Below are 20,631 nucleotides of genomic sequence, written 5' to 3'. Positions count from 1 at the left end.
TATCAGTTTAAATCTACTATAAATAATTTAAATTTACTGTATTTACTGTATAGTTTAAATCAACCTGTAATTAAGTCAAATTATGAAGAAAGTGTGAAAATATTATTTAATAAGTATTTGTGATACATAAAATGCTAGCTATGAAATTAGCCTCAGCAAGACCAATGAGTCAGCCATTTTATTCTAAAAATGTTTCCTTCACAGAATGATATTAAACAAAACATCAGGTTATGTGCTGAAAATAACACTGGAGTGGATTTTTTTTTTTTTTTTAATACTTACAAGAAAAATAAAAATGTACATAAATGTGTATTTAACTACAGTATGGCCATGTGTGGCCCTGTGAAGAAAATAAACTCTCTTAAAAAAAAAAAAAAAAAAAAAAAAAAAAATCAAACATAACACATTTTAGGATACTTGCAGCTGGTGCTTCTTTCTAATGAATGTTATTGATCTGGTTTCCTCTCTGACCCCTGACCTCTGCTGCCTGAACAGTGACTCTCGTAATTACACGGCTGGTCTCTGAAGAGTGAGTCACAGTGTTCACACCTCTCCTCCTCTGCAGCACTTTCTAATGAACAGCTCCTCTCTGTTGCGTTATCTGCCTGAGCTCAACTGGTAAGCACCAGGGCCTATGATGAAATATTCATGCCCTGCATTTCTTTCAGGCAATCGGGTATCCACACAGACGCTTATAATTATACCGCAGGCAGGCACAGAGCTTGTCATCGTCAACACAGAAGCACAAAGCGAGAGATTATAGTTGGGTCTGTATGGGATCTCCAATCTTTTCTGTGCCAGCTCGGTGTCACAGAGGGGTGAGGTGCGCTGAATACAGGCACTTGCTGTATGATGCCATTAATACATGCAGGCTCTTCAAATGCAGATGCTAGCAAGCAAGAAATGTTAAAGGTTAGCTTGATCGTTCTCAGAGTCCTCTGCTACAGAAATGGATACATGTCATCTTGCAGCAAAAATGTCTGCGTACCGTTTTTTAGCATGCCATTCATACGTTCAGAACATTTCACTGCAATGCTTTGCCAGTTACATTTATACATTTGGCAGATGCTTTTACCCAAAACTATTTACATTGTATTAAAGACATACACTGCTCAAAAAAAGTAAAGGAACACTTTTTAATCAGAGAATAGCATCAAGTCAGTTAAACTCCTTGGATATTGATCCGGTCAGTTAAGCAGCAGAGGGGGTTGTTAATCAGTTTCAGCTGCTTTGGTGTCAATGAAATTAACAACAGGTGCACTAGATGGGCAACAATGAGATGACCCCCAAAACAGGAACGGTTTTACAGGTGGAGGCCACTGACTTTTTTTCCCTTCTCCTCTTTTCTGACTGTTTTTCACTAGTTTTGCATTTGGCTAGGGTCAGTGTCACTACTGGTAGCATGAGGCAATACCTGGACCCTACAGAGGTTGCACAGGCAGTCCAACTCCTCCAGGATGGCACATCAATATGTGCCATTGCCAGAAGGTTTGCTGTGTCTCCCAGCACAGTCTCAAGAGCATGGAGGAGATTCCAGGAGACAGGCAGTTACTCTAGGAGAGCTGGACAGGGCTGTAGAAGGTCCTTAACCCATCAGCAGGACCAGTATCTGCACCTTTGTGCAAGGAGGAACAGGATGAGCACTGCCAGAGCCCTACAAAATGACCTCCAGCAGGCCACTGGTGTGAATGTCTCTGACCAAACAATCAGAAATAGACTTCATGAGGGTGGCCTGAGGGCCCGACGTCCTCTGGTGGGCCCTGTGCTCACTGCCCAGCACCGTGGAACTCAATTGGCATTTGCCATTGAACACCAGAATTGGCAGGTCCGCCACTGGCACCCTGTGCTTTTCAGATGAGAGCAGGTTCACCCTGAACACATGTGACAGACGTGAAAGGGTCTGGAGAAGCCGTGGAGAACATTATGCTGCCTGTGACATCGTTCAGCATGATCGGTTTGGTGGTGGGTCAGTGATAGTCTGGGGAGGCACATCCATGGAGGGATGCACAGACCTCTACAGGCTAGACAATGGCACCCTGACTGCCATTAGGTATCGGGATGAAATCCTTGGACCCATTGTCAGACCCTACGCTGGTGCAGTGGGTCCTGGTTTCCTTCTGGTGCACGACAATGCCCGGCCTCATGTGGCAAGAGCATGCAGGCAGTTCCTGGAGAATGAAGGAATTTACACCATTGAATGACCCCCACGCTCGCCTGACCTAAATCCAATAGAACACCTCTGGGACATTATGTTTTGGTCCATTCGATGCTGCCAGGTTGCACCTCAGACTGTCCAGGAGCTCAGTGATGCCCTGGTCCAGATCTGGGAGGAAGTACCTCAGGACACCATCCGTCGTATCATTAGGAGCATGCTCCGACATTGTCAGGCATGCATACAAGCATGTGGGGTCCATACAAATTACTGAGGACCATTTTGAGTTGCTGCGATGAAATTTCAGCAAAATGGACTAGCCTGCTGCATTATTTTTTCACTTTGATTTTCAGGGTGTCTTTGAATTCAGTCCTCTGTAGGTTGATAATTTTCATTTCCATCAAACGATGTGGCATCCTTTCATTCCTAACACATTACTCAGTCCATATAAGTATAGATATCCAGCATGCTATTTTTCCCCATTGAGATCTGATGTGTTTTCAAAGTGTTCCTTTAATTTTTTTGAGCAGTGTATATATAGAACTCTTCATATATAGTGTGGCGACCAGGGCGGGCGAGAGCCGTGAGGGAACGGCGCGAGGCCGGTGGCGCGAGAGTTAACGAGCTACACCTGGGAGGCGCACCGGCCTTGAGTCTCTCACGGAGGAGCTCCGGGAGCATAAAAGTGTCACGGTTCACATGAAAACAAGATGAAGATCCATTTGCAGCAGAGACATTTATTGGGGAAATCCAGAATCGTAATCCACAGAACCGGCAAGGGTCAAAAACCATAAGACAGTCCAAACAAACAGGAACAAAATAACATAAAGAAAAACCAAACCAGACAACCGGGGAATCAGGAGACACATGACATCAAACAACGAACCACACCAAGGACAGAAACAACTCAGTATAAATAGACAGACACTAATGACATAATATAAAACAGGTGAGTGCAATGACGTGAGATGATTAGTCCGGGAAGTGTGTATTGGGATATGTAGTCCATGTAACAGGTGGAAATGAGAGTCCGGGATGGAGTGCCCTCTAGTGGCTGAAAGGGCACTCTCACTGGTGATCATGACATTACCCCCCCTCAAAGGAGCGGCTACCAGACGCTCCACCAGACAAAACACAAAAAACTCAGGAGGGAGGTGGACAGGAGGAGGATCAGGGGGAGGGACGGTGGGCCAGATCCAGGGTGCCCCACTGAAAGCCAGGGCGGTGCTGGAGGAACTGACCAGGCTGGTACCGGCAGGTCTGGAGTCCTGGCTGTTTGCCAGGGCGGCGCTGGAGGAATTGACCAGGCGGGCACTGGCAGGTTTGGAGTCCTGGCTGATTGCCAGGGTGGCGCTGGAGGATTTGACCAGGCGGCAACTGGCAGGTCTGGAGTCCTGGCTGATTGCCAGGGTGGTGCTAGAGAAACTGACCAGGCAGATTTCAATGGTTCAGGCGGCCTGGGCAGAGGTAGCAGGGCAGAAGGCTTGGGCGGTGGTGGCAGAGCAGAAGGCTTGGACGACGGCGGCGGCAGGGCTGGTGGCTTGGGCGGCGGCAGGGCTGGCGGCCTGGGCGGCGGCGGGGCAAGGCGCTTCGTTGGCGCCGGCAGGGCAAGGCGCTTCGTTGGCGCCGGCAGGGCAAGGCGCTTCGTTGGCGCCGGCAGGGCAAGGCGCTTCGTTGGCGCCGGCAGGGCAAGGCGCTTCGTTGGCGCCAGAGCAGTCTCTATGGTTGGAGGGTCTTGCAGATCGGAGGAAGCCCTCTTCCTCCTTCTCCTCCGCTTACGAGGGTGAGGCGGTGGCTCACCCAAACTGGACTCACTGGCTGGAGCGGGCTCTGGAGCGGGCTCACTGGCTGGATTGGGCTCTGGAGTGGACTCACTGGCTGGAGCGGGCTCTGGAGTGGACTCACCGTCTGGAGCGGGCTCTGAAGTGGACTCACCGACTGGAGCGGGCTCTGAAGTGGACTCACCGACTGGAGCGGGCTCTGAAGTGGACTCTGAAGTGGACTCACTGACTAGAGCAGGCTCTGAAGTGGACTCTGAAGTGGACTCACTGACTGGAGCGGGCTCTGAAGTGGACTCACCGACTGGAGCGGGCTCTGAAGTGGACTCACCGACTGGAGCGGGCTCTGAAGTGGACTCACCGACTGGAGCGGGCTCTGAAGTGGACTCACCGACTGGAGCGGGCTCTGAAGTGGACTCACCGACTGGAGCGGCCTCTGAAGTGGACTCACCGACTGGAGCGGCCTCTGAAGTGGACTCTGAAGTGGACTCACTGACTAGAGCGGCCTCTGAAGTGGACTCACTGACTGGAGCGGGCTCTGAAGTGGACTCACTGACTGGAGCGGGCTCTGAAGTGGACTCACTGACTGGAGCGGGCTCTGAAGTGGACTCACAGGCTGGAGCGGGCTCACTGGCTGGAGCGGACTCACTGGCTGGAGCGGGCTCACTGGCTGGGACCTTCCTCCTCCTCTTCCCTCTCCTCCGTGTGGGAAGCGGAGATCCAGCGTCCACCTCTTTAGTGGCCTCAGGAACGGATTCACGGGCTGGAGTGCATTCTGGCTGAGCATATGTTGCCCACTGGGCTCTATGAGAGAGATAACTAACGAAACCCCAGAAGTCCAAGATTTGAAGCCCCTCCATCTCCCATTGGGGCAACGGGTCATCCAGACCTGCATTAAAAATGTCCTTGAGTGCCTCATTACTATATTTTAGTGCCACTGCCACCGTCCAAAACCTCTGGGAGAAGCACCGCACCTCCTCTCCCTCCTGGCGCAGAGCCGTCACCGCCCCAAGCAATGCCACACGCTCCCCGCAAGTGGCTGGCCGAAGAATCCTCATGCTGCTGGATCTTTAGTGGTGGTTCGTTCTGTCACGGTTCACATGAAAACAAGATGAAGATCCATTTGCAGCAGAGACATTTATTGGGGAAATCCAGAATCGTAATCCACAGAACCGGCAAGGGTCAAAAACCATAAGACAGTCCAAACAAACAGGAACAAAATAACATAAAGAAAAACCAAACCAGACAACCGGGAAATCAGGAGACACATGACATCAAACAACGAACCACACCAAGGACAGAAACAACTCAGTATAAATAGACAGACACTAATGACATAATATAAAACAGGTGAGTGCAATGACGTGAGATGATTAGTCCGGGAAGTGTGTATTGGGATATGTAGTCCATGTAACAGGTGGAAATGAGAGTCCGGGATGGAGTGCCCTCTAGTGGCTGAAAGGGCACTCTCACTGGTGATCATGACAAAAAGGAGGAGCGACGACCGTGGAGGACGAGAGAGGACCAGGCCTGGACTTTATTTTATGTTTTATTATGTTTGTGTGGCCGGCAGACGTCCGCGAGGGTCTGCCGGCATTACTTTTGTTTTGTTCGTTGTTTATTTCTAATTAAAGTTTTGTTGAATGTTCGCCGGTTCCCGCCTCCTTCTTCCCATATCTACTAACCTCGTTACATATAGTTCCACTGCAAAACCTCTAACACTGTGTCTACACCAGACACGACCGTTGTCGCATCTCGCTGCAACAGTTAAAAGCTGTCAACACTGAACGCGGCACTTGGACTATGTCACAAAAATAGAACGGGGAATCCGTTTACTGTCAGGAATTTGTTGTGTTGCGATGCGCCACATCCAGTGTAGACAATATCACTGATTATAATGGGTTCTATTGTCTTTTGACGCGTTACGTTGCTTGTGTCTGGTGTAAACACGGTGTAAGTCAGTCTGCTTTTTTTTCTTTTTTTTTTACCAGGCTCCTATGTTTAGGTTTAGTCATTTCACTTTAATGGCATTGAAAACGTTATTAGTCAGTTATTGAAATGCCTTATTTTCAAAAATGTCACTTTAGTCTTTAACAGTTTTTGGTATTTAACAATTTTTTTCTAAGTCTGAATCTTTGGACAACAAAACATTAAAACATCCATTTCTGTCAGTTTTACAGCAGCAAAAGGAACATTGTTGTGTTTACTTATTGCTACTTGCAAAATCCTGTCATTGCTGCTGTAATGATGGACAAAACATGATTAAAAGTTGCAGCTTGGCCATTGAAAGCCAGCTCATGTGAACACCAACATTCATCTTGAAAACATATGATTTGATTTGCGTCTTCCAATTGGTTCTTCCATGGACTTAGAGGCTTTTGCCTGCAAAGGGAAGTGGTGTTTAGCAGTTTCTGCCAACGAACCAGTATTTCCGAATGGGCTGACACTGGTATTTAGGGGATATTTGACACAAAAGTATTTGATGAACATATACCATGTGCCAAGAGCATTCGCTCAATATCATCATCTAATTTTTGATGGAAGTGGTGTTTAGCGGCTTTTTGTATCTGAACTCTTCATATATATTAGGGCTTCACGATATATCGCTTTAGCATCGAAATAGTCACATCGCAGGATGTGCAATGTCAAGAAAAGCGACTGTTAGTTCGTACGGACCAAACACCACAGTTCAAAATCTACGCGATTATTGGGTTAATTGCCAAGTTTGACCATTATACCATGAACATTTATCATTTGAATGTGTTTTAGATCCTGTCAGTTTAAACATTCAAGTGATTTTAAACCATTTGAGTTTTGAAGTGACCTATTTTTACCAGTAGCTGGCACTGTTACCAAATTGGTGTGGTGTGGTCAGTGTGAGGTGACAATGACACAGATAAAGTTAAACGCAAACCATTTTGTCTATCGGCATAAAATACATAATTTTTTGTCAAAATGGTCTGAAGATGATTTTCTATTTTGAGTCGAAATTGGTAAAAATCAGACAAATGGTCTAGGAGGAGTTAGAAAAAGTAAAATTCCAAAGAAAATCAAAATGGTAGATGGGAAGTTAGGCTAACTACGGCAAAATTGGTATCTATGTTCTATAATTTTTGACAACAAGGTGGTGCTGTCTCGAAACTTTAATGCCAAAGACACATACTGAGTTTCGTAACAATATGTCAATGCGTTCATAAAATATTGCATTTTAGAATAAATTCTAAATCGCAACACCTAAAATGGCTGATTTGGGATAATTGGATATTGTTTGAGTCGTCATCCTGCACCGAATCTAAAGAGACCAGTTTTGTGATTTTTGGCTAAACCGTTCTGAAGTTATTGGCAAAAAAAATTATATTTTTCATATCTCCTGACCACTAGGTGGCACTGTGGTAAAGATAATAAAATATTTTATCTATTTACTTGCACCTCATGTGACCATTATCAGACAGAGAACTGTAAACATGTGAATGTGTCAATAAATTATTGAAAGATTGCCTTAAAATCTCAGGCAGTACTTAAAGTTAATATTTTATGTTTAAAAGCTTCAGCTGACAAAAAAAGTTTGAGTATTGTGTTCTAAAAACGCGGTGCTCAAGTTAAATTATAACTTACATTTTTTAAATACACATCTATACATGTCTTATTTACAACGCCTTGTGTCTTGCTTTTTTAAGATAAATGGCTAATAGGGATTTAGTGGCTCAAAGGTCAGAAATGGTTGTTGCATAGTAGTTTATATGCAAACACATAATTGTTGTGATTACATACAGACCAATTTTGTCAGTTTGAATCGATAATGTAACAATCACCAAATTAGATAATCCTAAACACTTTGTATAAGTTTCTTGCTTTGGATATACTTCCCTTCATACAGTGAAATGAATGAAGAAAAAAATAAATTCTTAATGTGTCTTAACTCTGGCATGTTTTCACCTTATGACAGGAAGGTGATGAATTATTTGTGCAGAAGAAAACATTTTTGTTCTTAAACCATATTTAATAGCACTGCAACTGAACACTGAAGTGTGTTGAGCTGAGGAGCTGCTTAGTAATTTTATTTTTTGAATAATTCAGTAGGAAGTTGAGAGTGTGAATTACAGTGGGACTCAGTAATCAGCTGCTGAATTATTGGAGAGCCTCTCAATTATGCATTTTTTTCCTAAGCCATTTAAACTTGTGCTTTAGATGAGACTGGTGGAGAACAGAGATCGTTCAACTTTTAAAAGGTAAGTGCTCTGCCATACAACCACATACTTCCTGTGACAAACTTTCAACTAAACAACAGCCATCAATTTAACAAGCTGAACAATCAACTCTCCACTTAGACCTGCGACCTAAGAAAAAAAAAAATCCATTAGAGAAGCATATAATGTGGTCAGTTAGAGCTATAATTACATGGGTGGTGAGGATATATAAGAGGGGCTAATGAGGAAGGAATTGAAGGGGAGAGGAATATAATGAGCGGGTACATATGTAAATGAGGAAAATTCTGAGTGATCACACATCCACTGCCTCATCCTTTATGACAGACAGGAAGAAGAGCAAGAGGTGGGCAGTCTGGATCTCTCTTACCACCAGTCATTGGGATTTGGAGAATTGCTGGTTAAAATGAGTCAAACACATGTCTGCTTGTCGGTAGAGCAGTTGACCGAATTGTAAATGGCAGTCGTAATAAGATTGAATGGTCAAAGTGTTAGTTCAACCAAAAATGTAAATTTGGTTACATTTTATTTTACAGTGCCGTAGTTACATTGTAATTACTCAAATAATTACTGAGTACTATTAATTAACTACATGTACTTACTATAGAGTTACATTTAGGATTAGGGTTTGGATTAGGGTTAGTTACTTGTAATTATGCATAATTAATTTACTGTTATTATTATAGTAAGTACACATAGTAACGTGTAACTACGGCGTTACTGTAAGTGTTACCGTAAATACCGATTCTTTTGGTAAATACCGATTTTCTTTCGAATCAGTAATTCGGAGCGTGAATCAAACTGCCAAAGTCACGCCCCCCAGTGGTGAACCATTGAAATTTCGAAACACTTATGACATAACGAAGCCTCATTTACTGAAATCACGTGACTTTGGCAGTTTGATACACGCTCCGAACCACTGATTCGAAACAAAAGATTCGTAAAGCTTCAAAGCTTCATGAAGCAGTGTTTTGAAATCACTGAAATCACTAGATATTGTTAAATAAAGTCGTTATTTTATATATATATATATTTTTTAAAAAGTATTCTCATCGCTTCATAACATTAATGTTGAACCACTGTAGTCACATGACACTGTAGTCACTGTTTTAAATACGTCTTTAGTACCTTTCTGGGCATCTGACAGTGTTAATTATCTTGCTGTCAATGCAGGCCTCACTGAGCCATCGGATTTTATCAAAAATATCTTAATTTGTGTTCTGAAGATGAACGAAGGTCTTACATGTGTGGAACGACATGAGGGTGAGTAATTAATGACAGAATTTTCATTTTTGGGTGAACTAACGCTTTAAATGTTAGGACATAGTAGTTAAAGACAGGTAATATAAAGTGGGACCACTGGTAGTTTATCAAACTACAGTTCTCACTATAAAGAACATGGGGTCCCATATCTGGAACCTGATTTCAAGTACAACATGTTCCTGGATCAACATCTTTGTTAATCCTGGAACAACATTCCAATCAACCAATCAGATTTAAGGGAAAAGTTTAGAGTTTATGTCAAGTTTAGGCTTACAACCAGGGTTAGGTGCTTCTACATCAGTGTTATTCACCTATCATTTCCCTCTGATTTTAGGAATAAGTTATATGGTTATAGGTTTAGGATCCAGGGTTCCAGGATCAACAAAACGCATCTAACTCAGCAAAATCAGGACATGCTATCACAGACATGCAAAGGGGTGGACAGAAACCATATCACAGCTAATTTAGTGTTCTACACTGTTTTTCACTCCAACGGATCACCTGATGCTTCCTCATAACACTGGGAAGTATGTGCTCCCAGTACACTAAGGATGCTGGGTTAAGTCTACTGCACAAATCAAACTGCTCTCTACAGTAATCGAGTCAAGTGCTAGTTTAGGCGAAATGGCTTGAAAATGGCAAGCTCTATCAGATGACATCTGGTACGACGAGCGGAAATTAATCATTTTGAAACGTGTGAATGTGTGCATGTGTGCTTCTGCACACTGATCTGGTGTGTACATAAGTTTTCTTGTGCTGTTCTCCCCAAACGCCCCATGTCCTGATATACCTCTGCTGGTCCAGCTGTGATCTAATCTCTTGGAATTACAGGGATATCTAGATCCTGTCTAGCCCACCTGAGGTCCTGTACTTACTCTGAAGGACCACAAGGCTGGAGACCCAGAACTATACTGCCACCTACAGTCAGGCGTTTAATCTATGTCTGACGAGTAAATTACATAAAAATGAATAATACCCCTGCCCTGCCCCCATCATTAGTTACCCTTGTGTTGTTTTAAACCTGTATACAGGTACTGTTATAGTTTACATGGAACACAAAAGAAGAATTTGCAATATTTTGAAGAATGTTGATGGATCAGTTTTGGATACCATTGTCTTCCGTTAAATGGAAAAAACAAGTCTGGTACAACACAAGGGTGAGTAAATGACGGCAGATCCCATTAAGCTTGATGAATACAGTGAAGTTATGCAGCTCTGTTCCATATGTTAAAATTACAGGGACCATGGGCTGTCACTAGAATGGCAAACCCAGAAAGTAAATGTGTTGTGCATGGCCTCATGATCACAGACAAGAGAATGTGATTAAATGAGTAGATATTATAATGAACCCATTATGTATGCAGGGTCATTATACAGTATTGTAAAGTATGACTGCATTATAGACTTAGGGAGACAGATGGCAATTCATTCAGATGAGTGGCACGACCAAAATCTATGAGGATCCTGATGGCAGATGTTGTTATAATTCTTACATAATTCTTACATTATTTACAGCATGTGTTGTTTTAGTGAATGACACATCAGGCTTTTTAGACAACTCAATGAAGCATATAAGACCATATCTACACTACACAAGAGTGTTTTGCTGTTTCATGCAATTTGTTGCTTGCAATTTTACTTCATGTTTTGTTTCTTTACCTGCTTGCACGCTGTGTCCCAATCCGCATATTATCTAATATCTTACTGAGCACAATTCATCAGTGAACACTGCCAAAAATGTCTTTATATCATTTTGAAAAAGAAATACACTGAATTTTATTCAGAAAAGACATTAAATTGATCAAAAGCGACTGTAAAGACATTTATAATGTTACAAAAGCAGGGCTGTATGTCAACTTTTTTTGCACATATCACTGGTGGTAAAGAGGTTTTGTAGCACAGGCCACACAATTGTAACGCAAGTGTAAAATGTCTGTTACCATCTCTGAAAATAATCACAGTTCATCACTTAAAGTGACTGACAAAAGACATTAATGTTTCATATAGGGCAAAAAAAAAAAAAAAAATCCAAACCTTAGCAAGAAATGTTTTCAGACATTAAGTCACTTTTCTTTACATAGCCCAATATCACTAATCACAATCCAAACAACATCCATACATTTTGGTTGAGCACTTGAAAATACCACGTCTTTTTCCTATAAATCATTAGAAACATCTAAAGTTTTATTATAAAGTAAAAAAAAAATTGTGAGTGAAGAAAAACTCCAGTAAACTTCTGTACAATGGAGAAAAACTGGTTTTGCATATGTTTACTTCAAATTTCTTTAGAGAAAAGTTTTATTTTTCCTATTTTTACCCAAAATAGGCTTTTGTGAGCATTTGTGAGTACACACATGTAATGTCTGTTTCATTCATACCCATAGCCAGAGGGCGCCCTCGCACAGAAATTCCACAAGTGAGACTCATAGAATTCATAAAACTTATGACGGTCCAGGAAATCCCTAATATGGACAAAGTCATTCATTGATCTCTGTAGCTGAATAAAAGGCAGACATTTTGACTGACGAAACACAAAGACATTAAACATCTCAGGTATTTTCACAAGAATAAAGTATTGGTGCGTCAGAAAATTGTGTACTGTTTGAGTGGGCACTACATTTGAATTTGAACTTCGCGACCGTAAAAAAAACAAAAAACAAAAACAAAAATTATATATATATATATATATATATATATATATAATGTTCTATAGTATGGCTTTGTGTAGTATGAATGTAATTCAGACATACTACATATGCCATGCTGTTAAATGTATTCATACCATCACTCCCTCAGCCGTTTTGAAAACTGTTACTGAAAACACTCATGCAGTAGTATTAAGTAGTTTTTTTTTTTTTTTTTGTCATTTAATTCCAAGTTAAAGTGCCTATTACGCTTTTTTTCAGATATGACCTTTCATGTAGTGTGTAATATAGCTGTTTGTGAATGTAAAAGGTCTGCAACATTTCAAAAATTAAAGTGCAGATAAATAAAGTTATTGTCTCCTAAAAGGAAGAAGCGATTCTGAACTGCCTGAAACGAGTCATCAGTAATTCTAGTCTTATTTCCTGCTGAACCTACGGTTTGTAACACATTTGCATAATGCCAGCCTATTGTCTTCATTGGTTACCTTTGATCAACGTGTACTTTGACCATCAAACACTCTAATTGTAGCTGAGACTGGAAGAGTTCAGTTTGTGTTGTCAAGATGACGAGAAGATGCTGTTTTCTGCTCTGTGAAAGAAAATCCACTTTGATGCACTTCCAAAGGATGAGGACTCATGCTCAAATTGATTCAGTAAAATCGACACCATCGTTACTGTTCATATCACTGTGTATTAAGTGCTAAGGAAGCCTCCGGAGCCGAAATTCAGATATGGTAATGGACAATTAGTTTCCGACACATGCTGATGTTAATAACTGTGGAAAACCGTCCTGTCATTACATATAACGCTAAAGCTATGTCCTCTCTAAGCAACAAACCACAAGCCCTGGTGTAAAGTGAATCAGATGTAAAACATCCATCATTTCTGATTGCTGGCCAAGTACACTCTCAGGCCCTGTTTACACTAATGCGTTTTCGTTTGAAAACGGTGTTTTAAAATGAAAATGATCCACGTCTACGCTGGCGTTTCCACAGCGCTTCAGAAACGATCACCGTCTATACTACACAGCCGAAAACGCATGTCACATGACTGTTCATGCACACTGGGCATGCGCGTACAAGTGTAAACAGTATTTAAAAAAAGTATTTAAAAAAATGCAAAGTTTAACTGCACAATGGCTGCCAAATATGACAACAAAGCCACCATAGATTGCAGTTCAGTCTCTACGATATTGTTTACACGGTCCTCAAGGATATGCAGATTTAACGTGGACAGCCACGCCATCCTTTTCAAAAGACTCTGTTTTGATCCGTTTATACTGAAACGCAACCCCAGCGTTTTCACACTAAAACGGCGTCTGCAGCGTTTTCGAAAGTCTCCGTTTTTGATGTTGGAAAAGTCGGCTTAGTGTAAACAACAGGCGTAACCATAGCAAAACGTATGCGTTTTAAAACGAAAACGCACTAGTGTAAACGGGGCCTTACAAAACCTAATTTTGAATTGAAAGCAGAGGTTCATACATGCTTTAGATTTCTGTAGCAGAGAAATGGGTTGATACAGTAACTGAACCTTCATGTTCATGGGGGAATTTGTGCCACTGAGTTAGATACTGCAGGGGATTGTCCCTAAAATAAGCAGTTTTGATAAAGTATCTGCTAAACCTTTACTTTAGGATAGGTTAAAGAATGTTTTGAACGTCTGATTTATTAGATCACAAGGAAAAACAGTGATGGTAACCACTATAAGTGGCCATGTGCTGGCGGCGGGAACTTCTCTGATCAATGGCTGAGTGGAATTGCCCACGGGTTTTACATGAGGTCAGCTTCTGAAAGGATGATAAATGCAGACAAAGCAAAGAAGCGGACGAGGGCGACGGGGAACTTTCAATGTGCTCTCTGTCACAGCACCTTAAACAAGGACAAAACCTGTCACACCCTGAGGCAGGATGGAGGATTCTCTTCAATCTCTGTCTCTCTCAAGGTGGAAGTTATGGTAATTCTGCTGGACTGTAAATGATAGACTGATTTGAAGTTTTTCTCTCTGGGGTTTGGGGGTGTTGATACATTACATTGGTCTTGGAGGATTATATCTACATGGCATCACAAAGAGTAAATTCAAAGGTCATCTATAATATCATGTCAGGGGGGTAACTACAGGTATTTTTCAGTCTAATCTTTCTTATTATTACAAAAATACAATATATATATTTTTATTATTAATAATAAAGAGATACTGGGAAAAGAATAATGCTATAAAAGGCAGGCATGGAAGAGATGGCAGGCAAAAATGCGGATCTAAATGCAAGGGTTTTTATTAAACACGGGGAACAAGGACAAGTACCATCTACAAACATTCAGTGCCTGACCAAGAATAGAGAAACACAAGAGCTAGATATACACACAAGGTGTAAAAAGCTAACAAGACACAACTGGCAACAATCAGACTAATTAACCCTCTGGTGCTCTTCCGTCATTTTTGACTGAAAAATTTTACGTTTTGTTTGTTAGAATTTTTTACTTCATCGGAACTTGGTAAAGGTTTTGGCAGTTGCTATGTAAACACACACACCAAAAAAAAAATTAAATAAAAATAAAAATAAATAAATCATGGACATGATTTGAAAAGGTTAAATTGTCCTTAAAAAAACACTTTCCTCTCTGGAAATTAATGAGACAAATTTCATCCATGGGAATCTTTTGGTACTGCGGCCAAACAAAATCTTACTGAAAGCTAATTTTTTGAGATATCAAGCTCAAATTTGCAACACAACTCAAGTGTCATCGTTGAAAAGAGATCAAAATTAAGTCTGTGCTCTAAAGCATTTAAAATTTATGACCATTTAAGTTGGAAATTTAATTTTCAGGTTTATGCTCAAAAAGGGAATAAATGGATTATAACTACAGTGTTAATATAATTTAGTACCATAAAATCCCCTAAAAATACAAAATATCAAATAAGAAAAATGATCAAACTAAAATATAGTACATTCATTTAATTGAAAAAAATAAATAAATAAATAATTCACTCATTTTTTACCTATACATGCGAAGAGCACAGAGGGTTTAAATGGAAAACTACAAAGGACTACAAATATGGCAACAGGAAAAGGGAAGTAACACAAAAGTCCTCACAAGGGGACATATGCCAAATAATGGGTTACGAATAACTACTATAGTTTTGCCCTTGTTTAAAGTTTTAACATGTCCAGTTTTAACACTTTCAAAAGTTTTGGGTGGGTAAGATCTTAATGATTTTGAAAGAAGTCCCTTATGCTCACCAAAGCTGCATTTATTTGATGAAAAATAATATTGTGAAATGTTATTACAGTTTAAAATAACCATTTTCTATTTGATTATATTTAAAAATGTAATTTATTCCTGTGATCAAAGCTGAATTTTCAGCATCATTACTCCAGTCTTCAGTGTCACATGATCCTTCAGAAATCATTCTGATATGATGATTTGATGCTCAAGAAACATTTATTATTATTATCAATGTTGAAAATAGATGTGCTGCTTAATATTTTTGTGGAAACCGTGACACATTTTCATTATTTGATGAATAGAAAGTTCAAAAGCACAGCATTTCTTTGAAATGGAAATCTCAAATAGAAAACACATTATACATGTCTTTACTGTCACTTTTGATAAATTCAATGTGTCCTTGCTGAATAGAAGTATTAATTTATTTAAAAAAAAATCTAGTTACACTTTATTTCAAGGTGTCCGTGTTACAGTGTAATTATACATTTAAGTATTGAATAAAAATAATTAACTACATGTACTTACTATAGGAATAGGATTAGGATGTGGGTTTGATTTAGGGTTAATTGCATGTAATTATGCAGTAAAATAATATTGACCAGCGGAATATAAGATATATATAGTTCAAAGGAGCTTGCTAAATATTGGTGGGGACAAATTTGTCATCTCAAAATATTGATAGGGACTAGTACCTAGCGTCCCCCCCTAAACCTACGCCCATGTGTACATATATATATATATATATATATATATATATATATATATATATATATATATATATATATATATATATATATATATATATATATTAAAGTACCATTATTTAAGTACCATAATAATACAGATCATGCAAACAGCTGTAGCTGAGAAAGACAAATAGGAAAGGCATTACATTCATATCCTCCTGCAATACATCATAAAAACAGAAAGATAAATCACCCTTTAAATGATTTAGTGCATTGGTTTTATTAGATCATTGAGCCGAGACTTTAACACAGAGGAGCTATACGCTGCCCTGCTGACATCATGTTTACAAACGCAACCTGTGCCCACATGTGTACAAGTAACACAACCCTTGCTCAAACTCACCACACAAAACACGAACAAATAAAATTCTTCACGCCTAAGCAAGTCCAAGTGCCATGTAGCATTTAGCCACTTAAATGCTTTGAGGAGCAATGTTTCCATGTCATTTCCTGTTTCCTTCAGCTTGACTACCCTGCACCACATCTCTGTTCCTCTCAGAGAACACACACACACACATAGCTTCAAGGATATCAGATGATTTATGAAATGTTGGATTTTCATACACACAAAAAAGTATATAGTTAATAACAATAATTTAAATACTCACCGTGTAGCATGACTCTCGTGGAAGTACACTTTAGCATACACTTTAGCACACTAAAAAGTACTTATTATGGAAATACAGTAATATACAGAGTAAAAATGATTTTTCAAAATCGTAAATAAAATTATTGGAGTCATTTTCAAAATACTATTTCAGTTTTTCTACTTCACAATTTCACATTCAATTCAATGTGTTACTTGCCATTTCTTTGTAATTATTTATGAAATTTACTAAATTTCTGAGTAAAAAATTGTTACAAAGCAAATCTTACACCAGTTTTTTTTTTCAGTGTACTTTAAAATAATATACTTAAGTGTGAACAGAACATAATGACACTTAAATGCATGTACATTACAATTTAATGAAAATTTATTATAGTTTACATTTGTATTTATATTAAACAAATTAGTGCTTTTTGACCAACTTAAGTAGGATTTAAGTACATCTTTATATGTAATTTCAGAATTACTTCTGTTTTCTTTAAAATATGGTTATGTGTACTGCTGAATGTATTTAAAGATATTTGTAATTACACATTTGTAATGCAGTTGCAATTTATTACATTTTAAATATATTCACTTTAAATGTAATATTGAATAACACAAAATTACAAAGTACTTCATAAAATGTATATACTACTATAAAGTACAAGTTTTAGAACATCTTTACATGTTTTAGTATGTTAGTCAACACATCAAAAATAAGTTTACGTCTTTAAAGCATGACAAAAGATTATTAAAACAATGTTTTTAAATGCAAATGAGCTGCTGCTCCCGGCCACTTTCAAGAAGAGGGTGGAGCTTTAAAAGCTTGCGCTTCGGTTGCTCAACAACAACAAAGCTGGAGAATCTCACGTAGCCAAAATGATGATTGTCAGTAACTGTGTTCAGCCTTACATTGTTCAATCTGGAGTTGGACACTGATGGAGTTACAACTTTTAGAATGCATCTGGACGTTTCTGAACAGTTAGTGGATAAATATATGCAGTTGCTGTGGAGTGATGTAAAATGATAACACTCTACTACAACAACTCTTCCTCTTCTCTAAAGCAGCCCAACATGGCCTCACCCCCTTTGTTGTGTGTTCTCGGGGGCAGGGTTTATATAAATTTTAGGGTTAGTGATGGGAAGAAGCACGTTGTAGTTCTTGAAAAGAAAATATCTCCCTTTGAATCATAACTTTGCAGATGTTGTTTATGCTCAAACAGCAACATTACACACTAACTAAAGTTAAAAAAGTGAAATTATAATCAACCACCCCTTTAAAAGTCTATGTAAGTAAGAACCATTCATGAAAGTCTACTTTCTTTAAATACACTTAAGTGGCTTTTTATTTCATTAATATTATATTATCTGCAAGTAAATATAATTGCTAAGATTTATACTTCAAGTTCACATTTAATACAAGTAAGCACATTTAGTGACTTGTTGAACTAGATTGCAGGCAGTTAGTGAATAAGATGCTGAAATAATTTAGTGAAGTCAACCTTTCTTGCATGTTGCTTTAGAAAGTATGAGTTTTTTCTACAGCAATTAAATTGATTAGCTATTATATTTTTAGGCATTTGTTGAACAATGTCCTTAGTGCTGACTGCAGTGCCAGCAGCTTTCTGGAGCTGAAGTGTCTTCAATGGCTTGGAACTAACACTCCACAAAGAAATCCAAATTAATGTCATTTTTAATTAACTGTTTCATTCCATTAGACAGCACTTAAGAGACTGATTATTTTTCATTTTTCATCTAGAAAAAAACTATGAAATAAATAAGTAAACATTACTTAATACTTGAATGAGAAGATAATGATACAGGATCTGACAGTGAGGATCAGGAGGCTGAACTCGACTCGGGAAGAGAATCATGAGATCATGACTTCTTTGAAGACTCATGCCGGGTTGTGACGCACAGTCACAGCGGGAAAGATAAAGATAATATGATGGCGATCAATACAATAAATACAATGTTGACAGAAATGTTGAGATGCAGATGTATTCTGCAGTGAGCATCTTCACTCACTGAGGTGTTCTGCTGTACTGTAGATTGAGTACAATCAGTTTCACTTCTGGTCTGGTGGAACATTTTTTTTTTTTTTGTGTTGAGTCCTCAAAAATCAGAGGTTTTTTCATTTGAAAGATGGAACATGTGTTTAAAATTAAAGATAGGCCCAGTTCCACAGTCAAACCTTGAAACCAAATTGCACTGTTAGAGTAAAATAATTAAAGGGATAATTCACGCTCATGTCGTTTCAAACCTGTGTGAGTTATTTTTCTTCTGTTGAATACAAAAGATGATGTTTTTAAGAATGTTTGTAACCATAGAGTTGATGCTAGCCTTTGACTTCCAATGTAGGGAAAAAAAAAAAAAAAAGATACTGTGGAAATCAATGGCTACCATCAACTGTCTGGTTACCAACATTCTTTGAAATATCTTCTGTTGTGTTCAAGAGAAGAAAAAAAACTCATGCAGGTTTGGAAAAACTTAAGGGGAGTAAATGATGACAAAATTTTCCTTTTTGGGTGAACTGTCCCTTTAAGCTAACATACCACAGTTTCTATGCAATTGTTATGCATTAAAATGGACTGGCCCAGCCAACATTGCATGGTAGGGCCAATATAGGCACGATATGGGCCCTACAAGGGTTTGTCCATAGGGTTCCATGTCTGAGCCAATGTATGGACAAACCCATTTAGTGCCCATCCTGGGGATAATTCGGGCATTTTTTTCAGAAAAAAAATCACTCTCCACCATAATTACAAGGGAGCTTGAATTCATGGCATACCACAGCATCTGGAGTATGGGCAGGTCTCCACTCCATTCCCTCATACTCTACAAGGACACCCTCAGGGATGGACAATGTTGCTGGCTCACACACCTGGTCAAAGATTTCATTGGGCTCGGGCTCTGGGACGATATTGGGCTCAGGCATTGGCTCTGGCGCTGGTATCGTGGCATGCTCAGCCTCCATGCCTGCGGTGGGCTCATGCAGTCAGCTGATAGACGCCTGCTTTCAAACACTCCCGCTTTCAAAACTCTTTCAAATTCAAACACTTCTGTGTGCTTTCAAACGCAGCCATGCATTGATTATTGTAGCCAATCACAGACATATCCAATTAGCGCGTCAACACAATGACCAATCAGAGGTGTTTATGAATCCCCTCAACAGCCCTTCAAAGCTTCAATTTTCAGATAGGTACCGAAGTCAGTACTTTCGACAACTCAACCCCACTGATCATTTATTACACCATGCCCAAAATGCCCTTTTTTTTCCTCTTTTTTTTTTGGTGGAAGCTTTAAATGCAATTGAGCTGCTGCTCCCCACCCACCTTTCGAGAAGAGGGCTGTGCCTATACAGCTCGTACCTCAGATACTCTGGCAACAACAAAGCAGGAGAAACAGTATTTCACAAACTCGTTTTTACATTCCACTGTACTGCTTTTCCATTATTTTCTATGTAGACACGCTACAATGCTGCGCTAGGTGCATTGTTGGGACTCTGTTTGGTTTAAAGGGACTCCGATTGGTTTATTGCATGTTACGCCAAAACACATCCATGACTCATTATGAGACAAGGTACAACCCTTTTAGACCATGCACCTGTGCCATGTGCTTCAGATCATGTGATTAGATCGTTAAAATAGGGCCCAATTTTTTCAAAGTTAAACTTCTTTTAACTTAAACTCTGTGTTTTTAGAATGTCGTTTCCTGCGCGAGATGATGTAAAAGATGCATGATGCGAATGCAGCAGTCAAAAACATTAGTCTAGTCCGTTTAAATGAAAAAAACAATGGAAATGCAGTGGAAAAATGTGTTATGTGTTCATAGGACATGTGCCCTCACCCTCAAAAACTATGAACAAAGCTACACCAGGAGAAAACGAAGCAATACAGGCTCATTTGCAAGGAGAATATTCATAGTTTGAGATGAAAACAGTGTGTTCTGTGAGATCAATTACTGGCTGCTGAGAACAAGAAACCATCAAAATTTAATTTTGTACGTAAATCATTTTGGTATTGCGAT

This window comes from Megalobrama amblycephala, linkage group LG1, assembly GCF_018812025.1.
Source record: "Megalobrama amblycephala isolate DHTTF-2021 linkage group LG1, ASM1881202v1, whole genome shotgun sequence".
NCBI lineage: Eukaryota > Metazoa > Chordata > Actinopteri > Cypriniformes > Xenocyprididae > Megalobrama > Megalobrama amblycephala.
The sequence above is the reverse complement of the archived record's forward strand: the minus strand, read 5'-3'. Positions refer to the sequence as shown.